General features: G+C 41.8%; 1 pseudogene; it reads left to right on the top strand.

The window, feature by feature from the left end:
- The window catches only part of LOC117033703 (protein ZNF365-like), an 84,916-nt pseudogene extending 79,600 nt beyond the window's left edge, over positions 1–5,316 (top strand).
- The last annotated feature ends 684 nt before the right edge of the window (positions 5,317–6,000 follow it).

Consider the following 6,000-nt stretch of genomic DNA (forward strand, 5'->3'; position numbering starts at 1 on the left):
GCATCTATGTTCATTAGGGGTATTGGCCTGTAGTTTTCCTTTTTTATAATGTCTTTGCCTGGTTTTGGGATCAGAGTAATAGTGGACTCATAAAATGTGCTTGGGGGACTTCCCTCTTTCTAATTTTTTTTGGAATAATTTCAGGAGAATAGGTGTTAATTCTTTTTTGAATGTTTTATAAAATTCACCTGTGAAGCCATTTGGTCCAGGACTTTTGCTTGTTGGGTGTTTGTTGATTACTGATTCAATTTCTTTGGTAGAAATCAGTCTGTTCAGAGTTTCTGTTTCATCTTGATTCAGTCTTGGAAGATTGTATGCTTCTAGAAATGTATCTGTTTCTTCCAGATTGTCTAATTTGTTGGCATATAATTGCTCATAGTATTTTCTTAATTTTGTTTTTTGTATTTCTGTGGCATCTGAGGTCACTTCTCTTTCATTTCTGATTTTATTAATTTGGGTCCTCTATCTTTTTCTTGGTGAGTCTGCCTAAGGTTTTGTCAATTTTGTTTATCCTTTCAAAACACCAGCTCTTGGTTTCATAGATTTTTTCTATTGTTTTTGGTCCGTATTTCATTTACTTCCACTCTGATCTTTACTATTTCCTTCCTTGTACTCCCTTTGGACTTGTTTTGCTGTTCTTTTTCCAGTTTCCTTAGGTGTAAAGATAGACTGTTGATTTGAGATATTTCTTGTTTCTTTAGATAGGCCTGCATTGCTATGAATTTCCCTCTTAAAACTGCTTTCACTGCATTTCATAGATTTTGGGTAGTTGTGTTTTCATTTTCACTTGTCTCGAGGTATCTTTTGATTTCTTTCTTGATCTCATTATTGACCCACTCGCTATTTAGTAACATGTTAATCAACCTCCATACATTTGTATGTTTTCCAGATTTCTTCTTATAATTGATTTATAGTTTCATAGCATTGTGGTCAGAAAAGACAGTTGATATGATTTGAATCTTCTCAAATTTATTGAGACTTGTTTTGTGGTCTAGCATGTGGTCGATCTTGGAAAATGTACCATGTGTACTTGAGAACAATGTATGTTCTGCTGCTTTGGGGTGAAATGCTCTAAAAATATTGGTTAAATCCAACTGGTTTAAAGTGTCAATTAAAGCTACTGTTTCCATGTTGATTTTTTGTCTAGAGGATCTGTGCATTGGTGACAATGGGGTGTTGAACTCCCTACTACGATAATGCTACTGTTGATCTCTGACGTTATGTCAGTCATAAACTGTTTTATATATTTATGTGCTCCTATGTTGAGTACATAGATGTTTACTAGGGTTATGTCCTCTTGTTGGATTGACTTCTTCATAATTATGTAGTGCCTTTCTTTGTCTTTTGTTGTAGACTTTATTTTAAAGTCTATTTTGTCTGAAATAAATATTGCTATCCAGCTTTTTTCTCATTTCCATTTACATGAAATATCTTATTCCATCCCATTACTTTCAGTCTGTGTGTGTCTTTTTTTTTTTTTTTTAATTTATTGGGGTGACAATTGTTAGTAAAATTACATAGATTTCAGGTGTGCAATTCTGTATCACATCATCTATAAATTACATTTTGTGTTCACACCCAGAGTCAGTTCTCCTTCCATCACCATATATTTGATCCCCCTTACCCTCATCTCCCACCCCCCAACCCCCTTACCCTCTGGTAACCACTAAATTACGTTCCCCAGATTAATTTTCAAACCCCGTGGCCATCCTGTGGTCACCGACTGCCCTCCAATCCCCTCACCTTCCCCCCCACCCCCACCCCCCCGCCCATCTAGCAGAGAAAGATAAGTACCATATGATCTCACTTATTTGCGGAATCTAAAGAAAAGAATAAGTGAATGAACTAATCAGAAACAGTTTTGGAGACAAAGAGGAAAAACTGAGGGTTGCTAGATGTGTGTGTCTTTTGATCAGAGATGAGCCTCTTGTGAACAGCATATGCATGAGTCCTGTTTTCTTATCCACTTAGCCACTCTATGTTTTTTGATTGGAGCATTTAGCCCATTCACATTTAAAGTGATTATTGATATTATTGATAGGTACATATTTATTGCCATTTTGTTATTCATGTTTCTGGTCTTCCTTTATTAGTTTGTTTTCCCCTTTCTTCTGTTCAGAAAAGCCCTTTTAGCATTTCCTGCAATGATAGTGTGGTGGTAATGGATTCCTTTACCTTATGCTTTCCTGGAAGCTCTTTATCTCACCTTCAATTTTAAGTTATAGCCTTGCTGTGTAGAGCAATCTTGGTTGTAGTTCTTTTTTTTTTTTTTTTCCATCCCTTTAAATATTTCCTGTCACTCCCTTCTGGCCTACAGTTTCTGTAGAAAAGTCAGCTGATAGTCTTATAGGAGTTTTATTGTATGGAACCCACTGTCTTTCTTTTGCTGTTTTTAGGATTTGCTCTTTGTCTTTAACATTTGCCATTTTAAATATAATGTGTCTTGGTGTGGGCCTGTTTGGGTTCATCTTGTTTGGAACTCTGCACTTCCTGGGCTTGTATGTCGATTTCCTTCACTAGGGTGGGGAAGTTTTCAGTCATTATTTCTTCAAATATGTTTTCAATTCCTTGTTCTTTCTCTTCTCCTTCTGGTATTCCTATGATGCGAATGTTGTTGAGCTTGATGTTGTCTCACAAGTCTCTTAAACTATTTTCATTATTTTTCATTCTTTTTTTTTTGTTGTTGTTCTGATTGGGTGATTTGTGCTATCTTGTCTTCTAAATCACTGATCCAATCCTCTACTTCATCTAATCTACTGGTGAGTCCCTTGAGAGTGTTCTTCATTTCAGTTATTGTATTCTTTATTTTTAACTGGTTGTTTTTATGATTTTGCTATCCTTTACTATGTCCTCACTATGTTCCTTAAACATTCTTATAATCAGTGTTCTAAACTCTGTCTCTGATAGGTTGGATACCTCTGTTTCATTTAGTTCCATTTCTAGAGGTTTCTTCTGATTTTTAATTTGGGACATATTTCTTTGTTTCCTCATTCTGGCTGTTGCTCTGTGATTGCTTCGATGTATTAGGTAGATCACCTATGTCTCTCAGTCATTGCTGGGTGTTCTTATGTAGTATGTGTCCTTTATATTCGGATTGCACAGTTTCCCTATTCTCCTGTCTCACATGTTCCAGAGATGCTGCTGTTGTAGTTTATCTTTAATTGCTTGTCTGGGGGTGGGACTGACCCTCAGCCTGATTAGCTGGCAGTATCATGTGGAGGTTGACCCCCTCAGAGGAGGCTTGGCCCTTGCAGGCTCTTTTGCCTGTGGAAAATTTCCTTTGAGAGTGCTGCTTGTAAGTTCAACCAGGTTGTATTCTGGTTTGGTCTGTCACTAGTCTCTGGGTGTATTGGTTCTGGTGTCTGTTGGATAGGGCTTCCCTTCATGGCTTTTTCAGTCCTGTCTGTTATTGGGCTCTGGCTACCTGGTAGGTGTCTCAAAGCTGTATGCCACTGGTTGCTGCCCGTGCCAGACCTGGAGTCATGTGGGGTTAGTCTCTGTGAATTGAGGCTGGCTGCCACTAATATTGGTCCTGAGGCAGTTTAACAAAAGGCCCAAAGCCCCTAGGCTTGTTGCCACCTGACAGTTGCCCATAAGGCCTGACTATTGAAAGAGGCTCTTGAGGAGCGTGTGTCTGGCTATTTGACCTGATGTTGAGGGTGGCCTCGGCGATGTGGAACTAGCTGGGTAGGATAGAGTTCAAGTGAGTTATGACATGTGATTGGTGGTTTTTAAGACGTAATGATGATCCAGTTCTTACACCAATATCTGACCTGTGACCCCTTTGGCATCCCAAGGGCACTACAGTTAGCCTCCACCTCAATCTCACAAATTCCCAAGAGCTGCTCCTGAGTGGCTGTGGTGCAGGTTTGGGGTCACTGAATACCATGAAGTTAACCCCAGGGCTCTGTGGACCATCTGCTATTGTAAAAAAATCTTTTCCACAGTTTGTGGGCGTGGGTTCAGCCACCCAGGCACCCAGAGAGTCCCTGGCAATGTAGCTATAGGTAGGTGAGATGGTGTTACAGTTGGGTAAAGGCTGTGGTCAGGGGTTTCTACAAATTCAGTGTAGTCTCAGTTCCTAGGCCCTCATCCACTTCGCAAAACAAAAACAAAGCAACAACACCAATAAATAAATACACCCCAACAAAATCTTGATAAACAATCATCAGACAGGACAAGCAAAAATATATAAAAGAGACAAAAACAGCAGAACAAGACGGAAAAACAGTAACCAAAGCAATGAGAAGACAAACAAACCTGGGAAACAACAAAAAGAAAACAGATGAAAGAAAAAGAAATAGGAAAAGAAAAAAGAGAAAGAAAAGAGAAAAAAAGGATAAAAAGAAAAAAGGAAAAATGGTAATAATAATAAAAAAAAAGAAAAAAGGGAGTAGGAAGAAAAAAGGACTGAAAGAAAAGAAAAAACCCACAACAACAAAAACAACAAAATAAATAAAAAATAAAAAATAGGAAAAGAGATAAGATAAAAAGAAAAAAAAAAAAAAGAAAAATCTCTCCATCCACTTTAATCTGCAGGCCTCTTGCTCAACAATAGAGTCTCTTGGCGACTCTGCACCAGGTGTGTTGAGGGGAAGGGCCCAGCACCTCGTGTGCTGGCCTCCCTCTCAGGCTCACAGTGATCTCCCTGCAATTGGCTACTATGGGCTCTGGGATTGTGCTCGCAACCAAAAATCCTTACAGGTTGCTGAGGGCTATCTGCTGATGCAAAAACCCTCTATGGCCTATGGAGGTGGGGGCCAGGTTCCAGAAGCTCACGGTGCCCCCCGCAATGCAGCTCTAGGTAGGCAGGGCAGGCCCCCAGTGTACCACCGTATGTGGTCATTGGCCCCCACCAAGTCCGAGCAGTGTGTGGCCCTGCACTGGCAACCAGCTAGCACAAGCGTGTCACGAATTCCTTGGCCAGATCGCTCCGCTGCGCAGCTCCCAGCCCAACACTCTCAGGAATACTCTCAGTCTCTGCTTGTCCCACTCAGCAGCCCGTGGGTTAGGCACCACCCTGGCACTGCAGCACAAGCCATGTGCAGAGCTGGGACCCAAGGCACCATGCGCATGTACACGCGCACACCTGTGCCGATTTCACCAGGCCAATGCTGTCTTGAACCTGACCCTCTGTGGGAGGGGTTAACCCTGAGAAAATGGTGCCCACCTGTACACCACTCGTGTGTAAGCTACACACAGGGTGAACAATTGTCCCAAAACCTCCAGCTGTCGTGCCACAGGCGCTCAGTTCAGTCCTTCCCTGCGGGATCCGGGGCCCCCACCTGCAGAGTCACTCTCTCCACCAGGGACTAGGTGAGTGTTTGCCAGTGAGTGATTCTGTGTGCGGACTCCATAAGAGAACGACTGGGTGTTTAGTCGCTCTCTGCCCCACCGAGTTTAACAAAGAGAGTCCTCACTGATGTCTACTGCCAGCTATCACGGAACTTTCCTTCCCGGCAAAGGGACTATGGGCTGGGGAGCCTGGTGTGGGGCCGGAGGGTCTCTCCCCAACAGAGGAAGCCTCCACCACTGAGGTACTCCTCATAGGGTTCACTCTCTCTCAGTGGGCATGGAGTCAGCCTGCTTCACATCTCCTCCCTGCCTACCAGTCTCCGCGTAGTGGCCTCTTCTTTAAATCCTTAGTTTAGAGGTTCTGTTCAGCTAGTGCTCAGATGAATTCCGAGGTTGATTGTTGCATAAATTATTTGTAATTTTGGTGTGATCCTGGGAGGCAGTTGGCACAGCACCTGTCTATTCTGCCATCTTAGCTCCTGAGGTTCTGATTAATTCTTAAGTGGTAGTAATGAAAGATGTTTATGGAGCCAGTGTTTCTAGTGGGACTGCTGTGGTCAAGTCTGCTTAACAGAAGTATGCCTTCCCCTCATCAATAGATCAAAACTATGCTGACTTATCCACATTCTGAACTATATACAGACCAGGTGCATGGCTTCAATTATTTTACCACCTTGATCTGCACAAAACTCTATTTCAAAGATT

This window comes from Rhinolophus ferrumequinum, chromosome 14, assembly GCF_004115265.2.
Source record: "Rhinolophus ferrumequinum isolate MPI-CBG mRhiFer1 chromosome 14, mRhiFer1_v1.p, whole genome shotgun sequence".
NCBI lineage: Eukaryota > Metazoa > Chordata > Mammalia > Chiroptera > Rhinolophidae > Rhinolophus > Rhinolophus ferrumequinum.